This window comes from Melanerpes formicivorus, unplaced genomic scaffold, assembly GCF_026170545.1.
Source record: "Melanerpes formicivorus ecotype bairdi unplaced genomic scaffold, bMelFor1.0.p_v2 SCAF_111, whole genome shotgun sequence".
Lineage (NCBI taxonomy): Eukaryota > Metazoa > Chordata > Aves > Piciformes > Picidae > Melanerpes > Melanerpes formicivorus.
In genome coordinates this window covers 117,154-136,385 of record NW_027142463.1, presented here as the reverse complement: position 1 = coordinate 136,385, position 19,232 = coordinate 117,154, and the positions used below count along the sequence as shown (strand labels likewise).

Here is a 19,232-nt window from a genome sequence, read left to right as displayed (position 1 = left end):
GGGGAAACTGTTGGGACCGGGAGGGCACCGGGAGGAGGCCATTACTGTGTAGTTTGGTAATACCGACGGCTGCAGCTGGTGCTGAGCTAAACAGAATGATCACAGAAGGCTTTTGCTCTGAAGCCAGAGCTGCCTGCTGGCGGAACGAACGTTTTTCTGACAGCTCTTGGAGGAACATTTCTGTACAGGTGTTCCCCAGGGCTCCTCAGCTGCTCAGAACTCAACGTGTTGTCTTGGAGGGGAATAAAACCCAATGGAAAGCTGAGAGTGAGGTGACAACGCAGGCACCGCCCCCCCCCCGGCGTGGCACCGCCCCCCCAGCGTGGCACCGCCCCCTCAGCGTGGCACCGCCCCCCTCCAGCGTGTCACCGCCCCCCCCCGGCGTGGCACCGCCCCCCCAGCGTGGCACCGCCCCCCCAGCGTGGCACCGCCCCCCTCCAGCGTGTCACCGCCTCCCCCAGCGTGGCACCGCCCCCCCCAGCGTGGCACCGCCCCCTCAGCGTGTCACCGCCCCCCTCCAGCGTGTCACCGCCCCCCTCCAGCGTGTCACCGCCCCCCTTCAGCGTGTCACCGCTCCCTTCCAGCGTGTCACCGCCCCCCTCCAGCGTGTCACCGCCCCCCCTCCAGCGTGTCACCGCCCCCCCTCCAGCGTGTCACCGCCCCCCTCCAGCGTGTCACCGCCCCCCTCCAGCGTGTCACCGCCCCCCCTCCAGCGTGTCACCGCCCCCCTCCAGCGTGTCACCGCCCCCTCCAGCGTGTCACCGCCCCCCTCCAGCGTGTCACCGCCCCCCTCCAGCGTGTCACCGCCCCCCTCCAGCGTGTCACCGCCCCCCTCCAGCGTGTCACCGCCCCCCCCAGCGTGGCACCGCCCCCCCAGCGTGGCACCGCCCCCGCCCAGCGTGTCACCACCCCCCCTCCAGCGTGTCACCGCCCCCCAGCCTGAACCCCACCCCCCAGCATGGCACCGCCCTCAACAACATGGCGCCAGATGCTTTCAGGGTTGTGGCTGGTAGAGGTTGCAGCTCTTCTGCTGTGTCCCAGGTCAGTGCCAGTCTCTGCTGCTTTGTGGGGCTTCTCTATAGCAGCCGCTGGAGGTGCGCGGGGCTTGGGGGGGTGGCCACCGGCGGGGCAGCGCGGGGCTTTTGGGGGGGGGGGGGGGGCGTGTCCGGGCTTGACCGGTGGGGCTCTGCGGGGGTGGCGGCTGCTGCCTCAACCGTACCCAGAGGCCCCGTGGGAGCTCAATGCTGCCACCCTGTGTGTAATGGCCGGCAGTGCAGCCGTGCCGCGGCGTGTGCCGCCCCGGGGGAGCTCAATGCTGCCACCCGGTGTGTAATGGCCGGCAGTGCAGCCGTACCGCGGCGTATAGCGCCCCGTGGGAGCTCAGTGCTCAACCCTGTGTGTAATGGCCGCAGTGCAGCCGTGCCGCGGCGTGTGCCGCCCCGTGGGAGCTAATTTCTGCAGCCTAACTGCGCCGAATGCTCGAAAATTCTTAAGGGAAGAGCGGAGAGCTTGACTCGAGTGTCGCTATGGATCCGGCGCCTGCGCCCTAGCCCGGCTCTGCTGGCGCCACAGGGACAGCGTTCCGGTGGTCGCTATGGATCCGGCGCCTGCGCCCTAGCCCGGCTCTGCTCGCGCCAGGGGGGCAGCGTCCCGGTGGTCGCTATGGATCCGGCGCCTTCGCCCTAGCCCGGCTCTGCTGGCGCCAGAGGGGCAGCGTCCCGGTGGTCGCTATGGATCCGGCGCCTGCGCCCTAGCCCGGCTCTGCTCGCGCCAGGGGGGCAGCGTCCCGGTGGTCGCTATGGAAAAAAAATCCATCTGAAAAAAGAAGTAGCAGAGAAGGAAAGCTGAAGCTGCAAAGATTGCAGTCCCCTCAGTTCTGGTTGTAGCCGGGTGGGGGTTGGTCTCTTCTCCCAGGCAAGCAGCACCAGAACAAGAGGACACAGTCTCAAGCTGTGCCAGGGGAGGTTTAGGCTGGCTGTTAGGAAGAGGCTTACAGCTTGGCCAAAGAATCTTCCGATCCCTGTCTTCTGGTCGTGACCAGCAGCGTGCACGGGTGGCCAAGAAGGCCACTGGCAACCTGGCCAATATCAGGATCAGAGTGGCCAGCAGGAGCAGGGAGGTCATTCTGCCCCTGCACTTGGCACTGGTTAGGGCACACCTTGAGTCCCGTGTCCAGTTCTGGGCCCCTCCGTTTAAGCAAGACGTTGAGTTGCTGGAAGGTGTCCGGAGAAGGGCAACAAAGCTGGGGAGGGGTTTGGAGCACAGGCCTGTGAGGAGAGGCTGAGGGAGCTGGGGTTGCTTAGCCTGGAGAAGAGGAGGCTCAGGGGAGACCTTCTTGCTTTCTACGACTCCCTGAAGGGAGGTTGTAGCCAGGTGGGGGTTGGTCTCTTCTTCCAGGCAAGCAGCACCAGAACAAGAGGACACAGTCTCAAGCTGTGCCAGGGGAGGTTTAGGCTAGAGGTTAGGAAGAGGTTCTGCACAGAGAGAGTGATTGCCCATTGGAATGGGCTGCCCAGGGAGGTGGTGGAGTCACCATCTTTGGAGGTGTTCAGGAGGAGACTGGATAGGGTGCTTGGTTGCATGGTTTAGTTGATTAGGTGGTGTTGGATGATAGCTTGGACACGATGATCTTGAAGGTCTCTTCCAACCTGGTCCATTCCATCCCATTCCAATCAACTAAACCATGGCACTGAGTGCCTCATCCAGTCTCTTTCTAAACACTCCCAGTGATGGTGACTCCACCACCTCCCTGGGCAGCACATTCCAAAGGCCAATCTCTCTTTCAACCTGCTCTATTCTATTCTATGAAGACCTTCTTCCTAACATCCAGGTTTCATTGGTGAGAGCAACAGACTTGGTTGCTGCCACCCGCTGCTAAGGGGTCTGAGTGGCCCCCAAATGGGGTTTGGAGGCAGGTAGAGGTTTCTTTTGGCGTGTGAAGGGGTTTTGTGGGCATCTAGAAGGGGTGTGGAGCCCCCTGAAAGGGTCTGGGATAGTGTCAGGGGGTTCTGGGCTGGTCTACCAGCGGGTCTGGGGACATTAGAAGCGTCTGGGGGTACCTAAAATGGAGCTGGGCGTATGAGATGGGGGGTTTGGGTGCCTCCAAAGGGGTTTTGTGGGCATCTAAGTTGGGGAATCTGTGGGGGTCCTGAAGGAGTTGGGGGGTTCTCGTCAAGCTATGAGCAGACACACAGAGAGATGTTAACGGACTTTCTTTGATCATTCCAGGTCTGGTGTGCTGGGACTGGCAGGATCTTCCTGAGCTGTCCATGTACAGTTTCTGTCGACACTCTTCAGCTCGTACATCCGGTTTGCTGACAGAGGGTGTGGGGTTTGTGGGGCCCGGCAGCGAGAGCTTTCCAAAGAGGAGCTCTTCAGGGCAGCTCCAAGGTTAGGTTTGGATTCTCCTGGAGTCGCACACAGAACGACTCTCACGATTCCAGTGGTCTAATTTCATAGCTGCATTTTCTTCTCTCTGCCTAGGTGACAGGACGACCTCACTAATGAAGAGAGATAGCCTGAGCTCTGCAGGAACCTTGAACCCAAGCAGCCAGTGCCTTCTGTGAGTACAAGCTGTCCTTGCTCAACGTGGAAGTAGTTGAGAGCTGAAGCCAGACCACACCGTAATTCCCTCAGCTTCCTCTTCTGCAGATTAAACAGTCCCAGTTCCCTCAGCCACTCCTCCTAAGGCTTGTTATCCAGACCCCTCACCAGCTTTGTGGCCCTTCTCTGGACTCACTCTCTCACAAGGGGTGTCCTGGGGAACACCACTTGTGCCCGGCCGGCCACCGGCTGGGTTTAACTCTGTTCCCCACCGCTCTTGGGGCCCGGCCATCCATCCTGTTCTGCTGTCCAGCAGTCCCTTTGAAAAAAAATCCATCTGAAAAAAGAAGTAGCAGAGAAGGAAAGCTGAAGCTGCAAAGACTGCAGCCCCTCAGTTCTGGTTGTAGCCGGGTGGGGGTTGGTCTCTTCTCCCAGGCAAGCAGCACCAGAGCAAGAGGACACAGTCTCAAGCTGTGCCAGGGGAGGTTTAGGCTGGATGTTAGGAAGAAGGTCTTCATAGAATAGAATAGAGCAGGTTGAAAGAGAGATTGGCCTTTGGAATGTGCTGCTCAGTGAGGTGGTGCCCAGGGAGTCACCATCACTGGAAGTGTTTAGAAAGAGACTGGATGAGGCACTCAGTGCCATGGTTTAGTTGATTAGATGGTGTTGGAATGGAATGGTATGGAATGGAACGGAATAGAAAAGAATAGACCAGACCGAGTTGGAAGAGACCTTCAAGATCATCGTGTCCAACCTATCATCCAACACCACCTAATCAACTAAACCATGCAACCAAGCACCCTATCCAGTCTCCTCCTGAACACCTCCAAAGATGGTGACTCCACCACCTCCCTGGGCAGCCCATTCCAATGGGCCATCACTCTCTCTGTGCAGAACCTCTTCCTAACCTCTAGCCTAAACCTCCCCTGGTGCAGCCTGAGACTGTGTCCTCTTGCTGGGCCCGGTGATGATCAAAGTTCTTTTCCAACCTGCTTACTCCTGTTTGGGTTTATTCTCCTGTATGAATTGTCAGTTCAAAGCACTCGAGAGAAATGATGTGATGGCTGTGCTGCAAAGCATCAGACTGGGGACCGAAAGACAACCTCCTGTGGATCGATGTACCGGGATATTCCAGGAACCTCTGTGCTGCCACAGACCTGGACTTAAACTCGTTCCAGATGCCGCGGTGTGTTCCACATGACAATCGCACTCGGCACGTGAAGAGTGGCCAAGAGACTTCCCTTGTTTCCTTTGTGGAAGGCTTTTGTTTGTCCCCCGGCCCCGGGGGCCGTGTTCCTCTCGGGCAGGCTGCGGACGAGGCTGCCCTCGGCAGCAGGCGTGCCGCAAGCGGAGCGGCGAAGCTGTGTTCCTGGCAGTTCTCTCTCCGCCTGGATCAGGACGAAGGTGCCGGCCGACAAGGACTTGCACTGACACAGGGTCAGAGAGCTGAGAGCACCAAAGGGTTTAATTGGTGAGAGCAACAGACTTGGTTGCTGCCACCCGCTGCTAAGGGGTCTGAGTGGGCCCCAAATGGGGTTTGGAGGCAGGTAAAGGTTTCTTTTGGCGTGTGAAGGGGTTTTGTGGGCATCTAGAAGGGGTGTGGAGCCCCCTGAAAGGGTCTGGGATAGTGTCAGGGGGTTCTGGGCTGGTCCACCAGCGGGTCTGGGGACATTAGAAGCGTCTGGGGGTACCTAAAACGGAGCTGGGCGTATCAGATGGGGGGTTTGGGTGCCTCCAAAGGGGTTTTGTGGGCATCTAAGTTGGGGAATCTGTGGGGGTCCTGAAGGAGTTGGGGGGTTCTCAGTGAGGTTTTGGAGTCTCTATGGAGTGCCTGCAGTCTCCTGGAGTGCCTGTGCTTGAAACCCCCCAGAGGCCGCGCAGAGTGGTGCTCACAGTAGCTCTGCAAGCCTGCCATGGGCTCAGGAGGCTGTGCAGCGGTTAAACCTTTTCTTTTGCTCAAGCACAATCTTTCTGAATTCTTTTCTTGGATTTTTTTTTTCCCAGGGTGATGTGAAACTGTCTGATTTTGGGCTAAGCACAGCTGTTCAGAAGTCTCAGAGACCTGAGCTCTACAGGAACCTTGAACCCAAGCAGCCAGTGCCTTCTGTGAGTACAAGCTGTCCTTGTTCAACGTGGAACTAGTTGAGAGCTGAAGCCAGACCACACCATAATTCCCTTAGCTTCCTCTTCTGCAGATTAAACAGTCCCAGTTCCTTCAGCCACTCCTCATAAGACTTGTTATCCAGACCCCTCACCAGCTTTGTGGCCCTTCTCTGGACTCACTCTCTCACAAGGGGTGTCCTGGGGAACACCACTTGTGCCCGGCCGGCCACCGGCTGGGTTTAACTCTGTTCCCCACCGCTCTTGGGGCCTGGCCATCCATCCTGTTCTGCTGTCCAGCAGTCCCTTTGAAAAAAAATCCATCTGAAAAAAGAAGTAGCAGAGAAGGAAAGCTGAAGCTGCAAAGACTGCAGTCCCCTCAGTTCTTGTGGTATCCTCTGTGAGATCCTAAGCCACCTGAACTGAGCCGGTCAGGCAGCCAAGCTAGTGCAGCAGTGTCTTCTGGAGAGTTGATAGGAGCCAGTTCTGTGGGGTTTGTTGAAGTGAGTGGCCAGTTGTTCTACAGGAACAATTGTCTTAGTGCTAGCAAGTAGGAGGCTCTGAAGTGTGGTACTTTGAAAGCTCCATTCATACTTGCCCTTCAGGAGGAGCCAGCTCTTTCATTGAAGGATCTTCCTGAGGTGTCCAAGTACAATTTCTGTTGACACTTTTCAGCTCTTACATCCAGGTTGCTGACAGAGGATGTTGGGTTTGTGGGCCCTGGCAGCGACAGTTTTCCAAAGAGGAGCTCTAAGGCCAGCTGCAAGGTTAGGTTTGGATTCTCCAGGGGTGCCTGTGCTTGAAAGCCCCCCAGAGGCCGTGCAGAGTGGTGCTCGCAGTAGCTCTGTGCAAGTCTGCCATGGGCTCAAGAGGCCAGTATCTAGAGAGAGGGAGAGGGAAGGACAGAGACACTTCTAAGACAGTTTTAAAGAAATAATTATGAGAAGAGGCAAATTAATTCTGGGGACTCATGTGATATATCTGTTCAAGAGAAAAAAAAATGAAGGAGGTTTCTGACCATAACCAGGCTGACAAAGCACAGTAATGTGGTTTCCTATGGGATTCAACTCCTCCTGCATTGCACAGGACACTTCAACAGCTGTCCTGACAAGCTCTAAGTAATGAACTTAATCCACCCTGTGCGAGCAATGGGGCAAAAGGTTACAAAATCCATGTATGCAGTTGAGATGTGTTACGTTGGGACGCCCAGGATACACCTCATCAAGCTCTCCTAGTTTTTAGACGCAAGATGGAAGAAGGAAGGGGGAAGACAGAGCAGAAGGTCTATTTAAATATGAAACTCCTAGGCTGAAAGAAAAGAAAAACATTTTAAAGACCACTCAGTGAGACTCTGTCACCAGCATAGCTAATCACAGAATCACTGAGTGTTAGGGGTTGGAAGGGACCCCAAAATAGCATCCGGTCCAACCCCTGTGCCAGTGCAGGATCACCTGGGGCAGGTTTTGAATGTCTCCAGAGACTCCACTAACTCTCTGGGCAGCCTGCTCATGGGCTCTGGCACACACAGTGAAAAGGTTTTCCCTTCTGTTCCTGTGGAACTTCCTCCTTTTATTCGTCGGACACAGCGAAGCCGCTGGGTCGTGTTGCTGCGGCAAGGTGACCCACCCTGTACTTCAGGGCCTGGGTCTGTGCCTTCATGGCAGCCTGTCAGCTTAACAGCCCTGTACTTGGGGTCTGTGTGACGAGTTGTGGAGCCCTCCATTCCCCCTTCTGTCCCCAGCAGCAGCCCAAGGTCCCTGTAAGCAGGGCTGGGGAGGCTGCTTTAGGCAGCTAACAGGAACCAACCTTGCCTGGCCCTTAGGGGGCTGAGGTCAGTCCCTGGGCTCCTGAAGAGGTGGTGTTGCGCTGCTGCCAGGAGGGCCGGCCCGTAGGTGGGGCACGGGCCAGAGCCTGTGGCTCTCTGTGGGGCTTTTTGGGAGTGCTGCTGAGGCCTCACTCTGTCCTGTTGGCATCCTTTGTCAGGGTAGCCAGATCCTAGGCCTGATGTCTATCGTTAGCTCAATTGCAGAATTTCCTCGTCTGCTGTTCCTGTCCGTAAATTTTTGCCAGTGCTTCTGTAATAAAAAGGTTTCTATTTCTCCTGTAACTTGCAAGCTGGTGACCTCCTTAGGAGCACCACTGTGTTGTTCACAAAGTTCTTTGCTGTTGCAAAGCTGGGAGAAGTGTGAGGTTCAGCTGATGAAGTTTCTCTCTTTAGGGGTGTCTGCTCAGCCGTCCTCTTCCTGGATCTCGGAGCTTTGTCTCTCCCTGTTTGCGGTGCCCCGACAAGGACTTGTGCCGACACATCCTCGGGAAGCTGAAACCACCAAAGGGTTTAATGGGTTTGAGACAAAATTCACCCAACTCATTCTGCGGTGGTGTACGGGAAAGAGTCGGTAGGGGAAGCCGCAGGACAGCCTGCAGCAAAGCTCAGGACTTGTTCCCTCGCCTCTTCCTTCTGCGCGTGTCCTCGTCGGCTGCCTGTAAGCGAGACGCTTCGCCAGCTGGCTTGTTTGAATTCAGTAAAGTTATGGCATGGAAGTTATCTGGTAGGAGTCGTTGCTAAACAGATGTAGTTGAAGCTTTGTATCTTCCGTTCTCTCTACTAGTTATTCTAATCTTGCCCTGTTGGTTTAGCCCATCAGTTTTCATGTTCTCTTCATCTATTAGTAGCAGAAGAAAGGGCCCCTTGATTCCAGTATTTCTTGCTGTAGTTCAGAGGTAGAGTTGGCTTTCCCTCTGACCTTTTATACTTTTACTTTGTGTTAAGTGGAACCCAAAACTGAATAGGATACTTTGTGTAAAGCTTGAGCAGCCCTTAACTTTCGAATTATTATACTGCATGCACTACTGCTTTGCAACATTCACAGGACTGTGGTGGTGTCAGATAGTTCACTTGCATTTAGTTCCTCAGGGGCCAGGCCTTCCTTTGGGCTGATAGTCTTGGCCAAAGCTGCAATGTTCAGTCCTTGCTGTGAAAGGCAGGAGGTGCTGGCTGGGCAGTTTGCTTTATTTTGTGCCTTTTTGGGGGTGAATCAAAGGGAGTGGGGGGATTGTGGGTGGGCTGGTTCTGCCACGTGGGGCAGGGGGCTGCTGCAGCAGAGGAGCAGGTGAGCGAGGGCTGGGGGCCCCCCCCTAAAGTGCTGAAAATTCTCCGAGGGGACCACACTATCTTTAAAAGTGTAAGTACTGGGGTGAGGCGAGGCGGAGGCAAACCTCTGGTTTGCAGCTGGAGAGGGAGGGCTTGGAGTGACTGGTGCGTAAGAAAGCTTTGGAAACGACCCCTGTCTGCCCTCTCTGCTTCTAAAAGGCTTTTAGCATTGGAAAATAAAACCCACGTGGGGGCCCGGCTGCTGCCCACGCCCAGGGAGGTGCTCAGTGCTGCCACCCGGTGTGTAACGGCCGGCAGTGCAGCCGTGCCGTGGCGTGTGTCGCCCCGGGGGAGCTCAATGCTGCCACCCGGTGTGTACTGGCCGGTAGTGCAGCCGTGCCGCGGCGTGTGCCGCCCCGGGGGAGCTAATTTCTGCAGCCTAACTGCGCTGAATGCTCGAAAATTCTTAGGGGGAGAGCGGAGAGCTTGACTCGAGCGTCGCTATGGATCCGGCGCCTGCGCCCTAGCCCGGATCTGCTTCCCAGTCGCTTCCAGTTCTCTGCCAGTCCTTTGGTGGGGGGAAACTGTTGGGACCGGGAGGGCACCGGGAGGAGGCCATTACTGTGTAGTTTGGTAATACCGACGGCTGCAGCTGGTGCTGAGCTAAACAGAATGATCACAGAAGGCTTTTGCTCTGAAGCCAGAGCTGCCTGCTGGCGGAACGAACGTTTTTCTGACAGCTCTTGGAGGAACATTTCTGTACAGGTGTTCCCCAGGGCTCCTCAGCTGCTCAGAACTCAACGTGTTGTCTTGGAGGGGAATAAAACCCAATGGAAAGCTGAGAGTGAGGTGACAACGCAGGCACCGCCCCCCCCCCGGCGTGGCACCGCCCCCCCAGCGTGGCACCGCCCCCTCAGCGTGGCACCGCCCCCCCTCCAGCGTGTCACCGCCTCCCCCAGCGTGGCACCGCCCCCCCAGCGTGTCACCGCCCCTCCCAGCGTGTCACCGCCCCCCCAGCGTGGCACCGCCCCCCTCCAGCGTGGCACCGCCCCCCTCCAGCGTGTCACCGCCCCCCCTCCAGCGTGTCACCGCCCCCCCTCCAGCGTGTCACCGCCCCCCTCCAGCGTGTCACCGCCCCCCTCCAGCGTGTCACCGCCCCCCTCCAGCGTGTCACCGCCCCCCTCCAGCGTGTCACCGCCCCCCCCCCAGCGTGTCACCGCCCCCCTCCAGCGTGTCACCGCCCCCCTCCAGCGTGTCACCGCCCCCCTCCAGCGTGTCACCGCCCCCCCCCAGCGTGGCACCGCCCCCCCCAGCGTGGCACCGCCCCCCGCCCAGCGTGTCACCACCCCCCTCCAGCGTGTCACCGCCCCCCAGCCTGAACCCCACCCCCCAGCATGGCACCGCCCTCAACAACATGGCGCCAGATGCTTTCAGGGTTGTGGCTGGTAGAGGTTGCAGCTCTTCTGCTGTGTCCCAGGTCAGTGCCAGTCTCTGCTGCTTTGTGGGGCTTCTCTATAGCAGCCGCTGGAGGTGCGCGGGGCTTGGGGGGGTGGCCACCGGCGGGGCAGCGCGGGGCTTTTGGGGGGGGGGGGGGGGGGCGTGTCCGGGCTTGACCGGTGGGGCTCTGCGGGGGTGGCGGCTGCTGCCTCAACCGTACCCAGAGGCCCCGTGGGAGCTCAATGCTGCCACCCTGTGTGTAATGGCCGGCAGTGCAGCCGTGCCGCGGCGTGTGCCGCCCCGGGGGAGCTCAATGCTGCCACCCGGTGTGTAATGGCCGGCAGTGCAGCCGTACCGCGGCGTATAGCGCCCCGTGGGAGCTCAGTGCTCAACCCTGTGTGTAATGGCCGCAGTGCAGCCGTGCCGCGGCGTGTGCCGCCCCGTGGGAGCTAATTTCTGCAGCCTAACTGCGCCGAATGCTCGAAAATTCTTAAGGGAAGAGCGGAGAGCTTGACTCGAGTGTCGCTATGGATCCGGCGCCTGCGCCCTAGCCCGGCTCTGCTCGCGCCAGGGGGGCAGCGTCCCGGTGGTCGCTATGGATCCGGCGCCTTCGCCCTAGCCCGGCTCTGCTGGCGCCAGAGGGGCAGCGTCCCGGTGGTCGCTATGGATCCGGCGCCTGCGCCCTAGCCCGGCTCTGCTCGCGCCAGGGGGGCAGCGTCCCGGTGGTCGCTATGGAAAAAAAATCCATCTGAAAAAAGAAGTAGCAGAGAAGGAAAGCTGAAGCTGCAAAGATTGCAGTCCCCTCAGTTCTGGTTGTAGCCGGGTGGGGGTTGGTCTCTTCTCCCAGGCAAGCAGCACCAGAACAAGAGGACACAGTCTCAAGCTGTGCCAGGGGAGGTTTAGGCTGGCTGTTAGGAAGAGGCTTACAGCTTGGCCAAAGAATCTTCCGATCCCTGTCTTCTGGTCGTGACCAGCAGCGTGCACGGGTGGCCAAGAAGGCCACTGGCAACCTGGCCAATATCAGGATCAGAGTGGCCAGCAGGAGCAGGGAGGTCATTCTGCCCCTGCACTTGGCACTGGTTAGGGCACACCTTGAGTCCCGTGTCCAGTTCTGGGCCCCTCCGTTTAAGCAAGACGTTGAGTTGCTGGAAGGTGTCCGGAGAAGGGCAACAAAGCTGGGGAGGGGTTTGGAGCACAGGCCTGTGAGGAGAGGCTGAGGGAGCTGGGGTTGCTTAGCCTGGAGAAGAGGAGGCTCAGGGGAGACCTTCTTGCTTTCTACGACTCCCTGAAGGGAGGTTGTAGCCAGGTGGGGGTTGGTCTCTTCTTCCAGGCAAGCAGCACCAGAACAAGAGGACACAGTCTCAAGCTGTGCCAGGGGAGGTTTAGGCTAGAGGTTAGGAAGAGGTTCTGCACAGAGAGAGTGATTGCCCATTGGAATGGGCTGCCCAGGGAGGTGGTGGAGTCACCATCTTTGGAGGTGTTCAGGAGGAGACTGGATAGGGTGCTTGGTTGCATGGTTTAGTTGATTAGGTGGTGTTGGATGATAGCTTGGACACGATGATCTTGAAGGTCTCTTCCAACCTGGTCCATTCCATCCCATTCCAATCAACTAAACCATGGCACTGAGTGCCTCATCCAGTCTCTTTCTAAACACTCCCAGTGATGGTGACTCCACCACCTCCCTGGGCAGCACATTCCAAAGGCCAATCTCTCTTTCAACCTGCTCTATTCTATTCTATGAAGACCTTCTTCCTAACATCCAGGTTTCATTGGTGAGAGCAACAGACTTGGTTGCTGCCACCCGCTGCTAAGGGGTCTGAGTGGCCCCCAAATGGGGTTTGGAGGCAGGTAGAGGTTTCTTTTGGCGTGTGAAGGGGTTTTGTGGGCATCTAGAAGGGGTGTGGAGCCCCCTGAAAGGGTCTGGGATAGTGTCAGGGGGTTCTGGGCTGGTCTACCAGCGGGTCTGGGGACATTAGAAGCGTCTGGGGGTACCTAAAATGGAGCTGGGCGTATGAGATGGGGGGTTTGGGTGCCTCCAAAGGGGTTTTGTGGGCATCTAAGTTGGGGAATCTGTGGGGGTCCTGAAGGAGTTGGGGGGTTCTCGTCAAGCTATGAGCAGACACACAGAGAGATGTTAACGGACTTTCTTTGATCATTCCAGGTCTGGTGTGCTGGGACTGGCAGGATCTTCCTGAGCTGTCCATGTACAGTTTCTGTCGACACTCTTCAGCTCGTACATCCGGTTTGCTGACAGAGGGTGTGGGGTTTGTGGGGCCCGGCAGCGAGAGCTTTCCAAAGAGGAGCTCTTCAGGGCAGCTCCAAGGTTAGGTTTGGATTCTCCTGGAGTCGCACACAGAACGACTCTCACGATTCCAGTGGTCTAATTTCATAGCTGCATTTTCATCTCTCTGCCTAGGTGACAGGACGACCTCACTAATGAAGAGAGATAGCCTGAGCTCTGCAGGAACCTTGAACCCAAGCAGCCAGTGCCTTCTGTGAGTACAAGCTGTCCTTGCTCAACGTGGAAGTAGTTGAGAGCTGAAGCCAGACCACACCGTAATTCCCTCAGCTTCCTCTTCTGCAGATTAAACAGTCCCAGTTCCCTCAGCCACTCCTCATAAGACTTGTTATCCAGACCCCTCACCAGCTTTGTGGCCCTTCTCTGGACTCACTCTCTCACAAGGGGTGTCCTGGGGAACACCACTTGTGCCCGGCCGGCCACCGGCTGGGTTTAACTCTGTTCCCCACCGCTCTTGGGGCCCGGCCATCCATCCTGTTCTGCTGTCCAGCAGTCCCTTTGAAAAAAAATCCATCTGAAAAAAGAAGTAGCAGAGAAGGAAAGCTGAAGCTGCAAAGACTGCAGTCCCCTCAGTTCTGGTTGTAGCCGGGTGGGGGTTGGTCTCTTCTCCCAGGCAAGCAGCACCAGAGCAAGAGGACACAGTCTCAAGCTGTGCCAGGGGAGGTTTAGGCTGGATGTTAGGAAGAAGGTCTTCATAGAATAGAATAGAGCAGGTTGAAAGAGAGATTGGCCTTTGGAATGTGCTGCTCAGTGAGGTGGTGCCCAGGGAGTCACCATCACTGGAAGTGTTTAGAAAGAGACTGGATGAGGCACTCAGTGCCATGGTTTAGTTGATTAGATGGTGTTGGAATGGAATGGTATGGAATGGAACGGAATAGAAAAGAATAGACCAGACCGAGTTGGAAGAGACCTTCAAGATCATCGTGTCCAACCTATCATCCAACACCACCTAATCAACTAAACCATGCAACCAAGCACCCTATCCAGTCTCCTCCTGAACACCTCCAAAGATGGTGACTCCACCACCTCCCTGGGCAGCCCATTCCAATGGGCCATCACTCTCTCTGTGCAGAACCTCTTCCTAACCTCTAGCCTAAACCTCCCCTGGTGCAGCCTGAGACTGTGTCCTCTTGCTGGGCCCGGTGATGATCAAAGTTCTTTTCCAACCTGCTTACTCCTGTTTGGGTTTATTCTCCTGTATGAATTGTCAGTTCAAAGCACTCGAGAGAAATGATGTGATGGCTGTGCTGCAAAGCATCAGACTGGGGACCGAAAGACAACCTCCTGTGGATCGATGTACCGGGATATTCCAGGAACCTCTGTGCTGCCACAGACCTGGACTTAAACTCGTTCCAGATGCCGCGGTGTGTTCCACATGACAATCGCACTCGGCACGTGAAGAGTGGCCAAGAGACTTCCCTTGTTTCCTTTGTGGAAGGCTTTTGTTTGTCCCCCGGCCCCGGGGGCCGTGTTCCTCTCGGGCAGGCTGCGGACGAGGCTGCCCTCGGCAGCAGGCGTGCCGCAAGCGGAGCGGCGAAGCTGTGTTCCTGGCAGTTCTCTCTCCGCCTGGATCAGGACAAAGGTACCGGCTGACAAGGACTTGCACTGACACAGGGTCAGAGAGCTGAGAGCACCAAAGGGTTTAATTGGTGAGAGCAACAGACTTGGTTGCTGCCACCCGCTGCTAAGGGGTCTGAGTGGGCCCCAAATGGGGTTTGGAGGCAGGTAAAGGTTTCTTTTGGCGTGTGAAGGGGTTTTGTGGGCATCTAGAAGGGGTGTGGAGCCCCCTGAAAGGGTCTGGGATAGTGTCAGGGGGTTCTGGGCTGGTCCACCAGCGGGTCTGGGGACATTAGAAGCGTCTGGGGGTACCTAAAACGGAGCTGGGCGTATCAGATGGGGGGTTTGGGTGCCTCCAAAGGGGTTTTGTGGGCATCTAAGTTGGGGAATCTGTGGGGGTCCTGAAGGAGTTGGGGGGTTCTCAGTGAGGTTTTGGAGTCTCTATGGAGTGCCTGCAGTCTCCTGGAGTGCCTGTGCTTGAAACCCCCCAGAGGCCGCGCAGAGTGGTGCTCACAGTAGCTCTGCAAGCCTGCCATGGGCTCAGGAGGCTGTGCAGCGGTTAAACCTTTTCTTTTGCTCAAGCACAATCTTTCTGAATTCTTTTCTTGGATTTTTTTTTTCCCAGGGTGATGTGAAACTGTCTGATTTTGGGCTAAGCACAGCTGTTCAGAAGTCTCAGAGACCTGAGCTCTACAGGAACCTTGAACCCAAGCAGCCAGTGCCTTCTGTGAGTACAAGCTGTCCTTGTTCAACGTGGAACTAGTTGAGAGCTGAAGCCAGACCACACCATAATTCCCTTAGCTTCCTCTTCTGCAGATTAAACAGTCCCAGTTCCTTCAGCCACTCCTCATAAGACTTGTTATCCAGACCCCTCACCAGCTTTGTGGCCCTTCTCTGGACTCACTCTCTCACAAGGGGTGTCCTGGGGAACACCACTTGTGCCCGGCCGGCCACCGGCTGGGTTTAACTCTGTTCCCCACCGCTCTTGGGGCCTGGCCATCCATCCTGTTCTGCTGTCCAGCAGTCCCTTTGAAAAAAAATCCATCTGAAAAAAGAAGTAGCAGAGAAGGAAAGCTGAAGCTGCAAAGACTGCAGTCCCCTCAGTTCTTGTGGTACCCTCTGTGAGATCCTAAGCCACCTGAACTGAGCCGGTCAGGCAGCCAAGCTAGTGCAGCAGTGTCTTCTGGAGAGTTGATAGGAGCCAGTTCTGTGGGGTTTGTTGAAGTGAGTGGCCAGTTGTTCTACATGAACAATTGTCTTAGTGCTAGCAAGTAGGAGGCTCTGAAGTGTGGTACTTTGAAAGCTCCATTCATACTTGCCCTTCAGGAGGAGCCAGCTCTTTCATTGAAGGATCTTCCTGAGGTGTCCAAGTACAATTTCTGTTGACACTTTTCAGCTCTTACATCCAGGTTGCTGACAGAGGATGTTGGGTTTGTGGGCCCTGGCAGCGACAGTTTTCCAAAGAGGAGCTCTAAGGCCAGCTGCAAGGTTAGGTTTGGATTCTCCAGGGGTGCCTGTGCTTGAAAGCCCCCCAGAGGCCGTGCAGAGTGGTGCTCGCAGTAGCTCTGTGCAAGTCTGCCATGGGCTCAGGAGGCCAGTATCTAGAGAGAGGGAGAGGGAAGGACAGAGACACTTCTAAGACAGTTTTAAAGAAATAATTATGAGAAGAGGCAAATTAATTCTGGGGACTCATGTGATATATCTGTTTAAGAGAAAAAAAAATGAAGGAGGTTTCTGACCATAACCAGGCTGACAAAGCACAGTAATGTGGTTTCCTATGGGATTCAACTCCTCCTGCATTGCACAGGACACTTCAACAGCTGTCCTGACAAGCTCTAAGTAATGAACTTAATCCACCCTGTGCGAGCAATGGGGCAAAAGGTTACAAAATCCATGTATGCAATTGAGACGTGTTACGTTGGGACGCCCAGGATACACCTCATCAAGCTCTCCTAGTTTTTAGACGCAAGATGGAAGAAGGAAGGGGGAAGACAGAGCAGAAGGTCTATTTAAATATGAAACTCCTAGGCTGAAAGAAAAGAAAAACATTTTAAAGACCACTCAGTGAGACTCTGTCACCAGCATAGCTAATCACAGAATCACTGAGTGTTAGGGGTTGGAAGGGACCCCAAAATAGCATCCGGTCCAACCCCTGTGCCAGTGCAGGATCACCTGGGGCAGGTTTTGAATGTCTCCAGAGACTCCACTAACTCTCTGGGCAGCCTGCTCATGGGCTCTGGCACACACAGTGAAAAGGTTTTCCCTTCTGTTCCTGTGGAACTTCCTCCTTTTATTCGTCGGACACAGCGAAGCCGCTGGGTCGTGTTGCTGCGGCAAGGTGACCCACCCTGTAGTTCAGGGCCTGGGTCTCTGCCTTCATGGCAGCCTGTTCCCTTGGCACCCTGTCAGCTTAACAGCCCTGTACTCGGGGTCTGTGTGACGAGTTGTGGAGCCCTCCATCCCCCTTCTGTCCCCAGCAGCAGCCCAAGGTCCCTGTAAGCAGGGCTGGGGAGGCTGCTTTAGGCAGCTAACAGGAACCAACCTTGCCTGGCCCTTAGGGGGCTGAGGTCAGTCCCTGGGCTCCTGAAGAGGTGGTGTTGCGCTGCTGCCAGGAGGGCCGGCCCGTAGGTGGGGCACGGGCCAGAGCCTGTGGCTCTCTGTGGGGCTTTTTGGGAGTGCTGCTGAGGCCTCACTCTGTCCTGTTGGCATCCTTTGTCAGGGTAGCCAGATCCTAGGCCTGATGTCTATCGTTAGCTCAATCGCAGAATTTGCTCGTCTGCTGTTCCTGTCCGTAAATTTTTGCCAGTGCTTCTGTAATAAAAAGGTTTTTATTTCTCCTGTAACTTGCAAGCTGGTGACCTCCTTAGGAGCACCACTGTGTTGTTCACAAAGTTCTTTGCTGTTGCAAAGCTGGGAGAAGTGTGAGGTTCAGCTGATGAAGTTTCTCTCTTTAGGGGTGTCTGCTCAGCCGTCCTCTTCCTGGATCTCGGAGCTTTGTCTCTCCCTGTTTGCGGTGCCCCGACAAGGACTTGTGCCGACACATCCTCGGGAAGCTGAAACCACCAAAGGGTTTAATGGGTGAGAGCAAAGCTCAGCTGTGTGCTGAAGCTGCAAACCTTGCCCAGAAGGCTGTCCCCGGCTCGGGGTGATAAAAAGAACAGGAGCGTAGCCGCTCGGCTGTCTTTCCTTCTGTGATGCCACAGGGGGGTGGGCGAGGATACAGCAGAGGAGCAGTGAGGGAGGGGTGAGGGCAGCCTCCCACAAAGGCTGCTTGCAGACCTGAAATGCCAAATGTTTGAAATGCCAGGACGTTCTTGGAGGGGAGGGAAAGCCCCGGGAAAGTGTAAGAGTGAGTGTGAGGTGTTCCAGCAGAGGAACAGCGGTGCTGCTTATTGAGAGATTGCAGAAGGGCAGTGATTTGTGTGCAGAAAGGCCTTGACGTGACCCCCCTCTGTTCTGTAGAAAGGCTTCTAGAGGAGAAAAGCACATCCTGAGCAGAGCCACGGGGGGGTGTGGGGTGTGGTTTGAAACAGAAATAGCAACTGTCTCTCAATTAAAACAGTGGATTGTCTTTCATGTGTGTGTGTGGTGTGCTGTTTTTTCATTGAATGGAAAAAGCTCTGCAGGGAGACCAGCTGATCTGCTCCCGAGGCACAGCAGCACCGGACCTGCTGAGCGTTGGGGGCCTGTTAAGGAGGGTCTGCTGTCATCTGAAGTGGGCTTGGGGGTATGAAAGGGGAATTTGGGGGCATGTGAAGGGTTCTGGGAGCATCTAGAGGTGTCTGGGGACCTCTGGAGGGGCTCCTGGGTCATGTCTGGAGGGTCACGGAGGAGTGGGGGGGTCTGTGCCTCAGTGTGGTTTCGGGGTCTCTGTGTCAGGTCCCCACAGCGTGTGGGTTGCTGTGTGGCATTGCTGGAGTCTCGGTGTCCCTAGCGCCCCTGACTCTTCTGCTCACTGCTCCCACCTTGTGGGCACGGCCAGGTACTGCTTGCTGTCGCCTGCTGCCAAGGGTGTGAGTGGCCTCTGCAGGGAGGCGCAGAGAGGTATTCTGGGGCGTCTAGAGGGGCTTTGTGGGCATCGAGAGGTGTCTGGCGGCCTCTGGAGGGTCTCCGGGGGGGTCTCTGGAGGGTCCTGAAGCAGCTGAGGGGGCGGGGAGTGGTGGTGTTGTGTTAGAGGTCTCTGGGGGGTTCCAGGGTTTGGGGTCCCGCAGGATTGGGGTGGTCTCACTCCGGTATTGGGTGTCCTGCAGTCCCAGGACCCCCCAGCCACATCTCCCCCGGCATCTCAAGGCGAGCTGCGAGCACCTCAAGGGCCTTAGAGGGTGAGAAAGGAGGTCTGGGGGCATGTAGACGGAAGTGAGGGCATCAAGACGGCACCGCTCTCCCCGTGACAGCGCCTGCCCTTCCCAAGACGGCACCGCTCTCCCCGTGACAGCGCCTGCCCTTCCCAAGATGGCGTCGCCCTCTCCGTGACAGCGCCTGCCCTTCCCAAGATGGCGCCGCCCTCGCCTTCTCGGCTCCGACCTAGCCAGCGTAACTATCGTCCCCTCTGCTTTCTCCGCTCCGCATCAGCTCAGTGTAGACTCTGCTGCTCTCTGGAGTTGTTTTGTCCCTGCTGCAGGACTCTGCCACGGGTCTGGGGGTGGGCAGCAGCGAGGCGGGGGGCAAGAAACACCAGCAGCGAGGGGGGGGTGGGTGTCGATTTGCCGCGGTCGGGAGCAGTCTGCTCCCAGTTCACGAGCTGTTCTCCTGTCTCTCCCAGCTCTTGCAGGCTGACCCCAATGCCCCCAGACTCGCCCAGCGATCCCAGGGTGAACCCCGCAGCACCCAGATTCGCCCAGCGATCGTCACGTGATTAGGGGCCACGCAAAGGAGGGGCGGGGAGCAGAGAAAGCGGCGGCGGCGCTGTGAGGGGATAGGAAAGGGAAAGGGTGGGAAGGGAGCTAGAGGGGAGGGGGAGCGGGGAAGACCGCGCAGGTTACGTCACTGGAGGCGGGGCTTGAGGAAGGCAATAGGATGGCTATGGGGGGCGGGGCTGGAGGACTGGAGGCGGGGCTAGAGGGCGGCAATAGAATGGCTAAGGGAGGGGGCGGGAACGAGAGGGCATCTGCGTCACAAGGGGGTGGGGTTTGAGTGAAATAGGATGGCTATGGAGGGGGCGGGGAAAGGGCTGAGGGAGGTTGCAGGAGGTGGGACTGGAGGACT

General features: G+C 56.8%; 1 long non-coding RNA gene across 1 annotated transcript; it reads left to right on the top strand.

The window, feature by feature from the left end:
- The first annotated feature begins 12,592 nt into the window (after window positions 1-12,592).
- Window positions 12,593-14,749, top strand: LOC137455804 (uncharacterized). Its single transcript, XR_010990925.1, has 3 exons — window positions 12,593-12,666; window positions 13,682-14,052; window positions 14,653-14,749. It is a non-coding gene; the product is annotated as an uncharacterized lncRNA (long non-coding RNA).
- The last annotated feature ends 4,483 nt before the right edge of the window (window positions 14,750-19,232 follow it).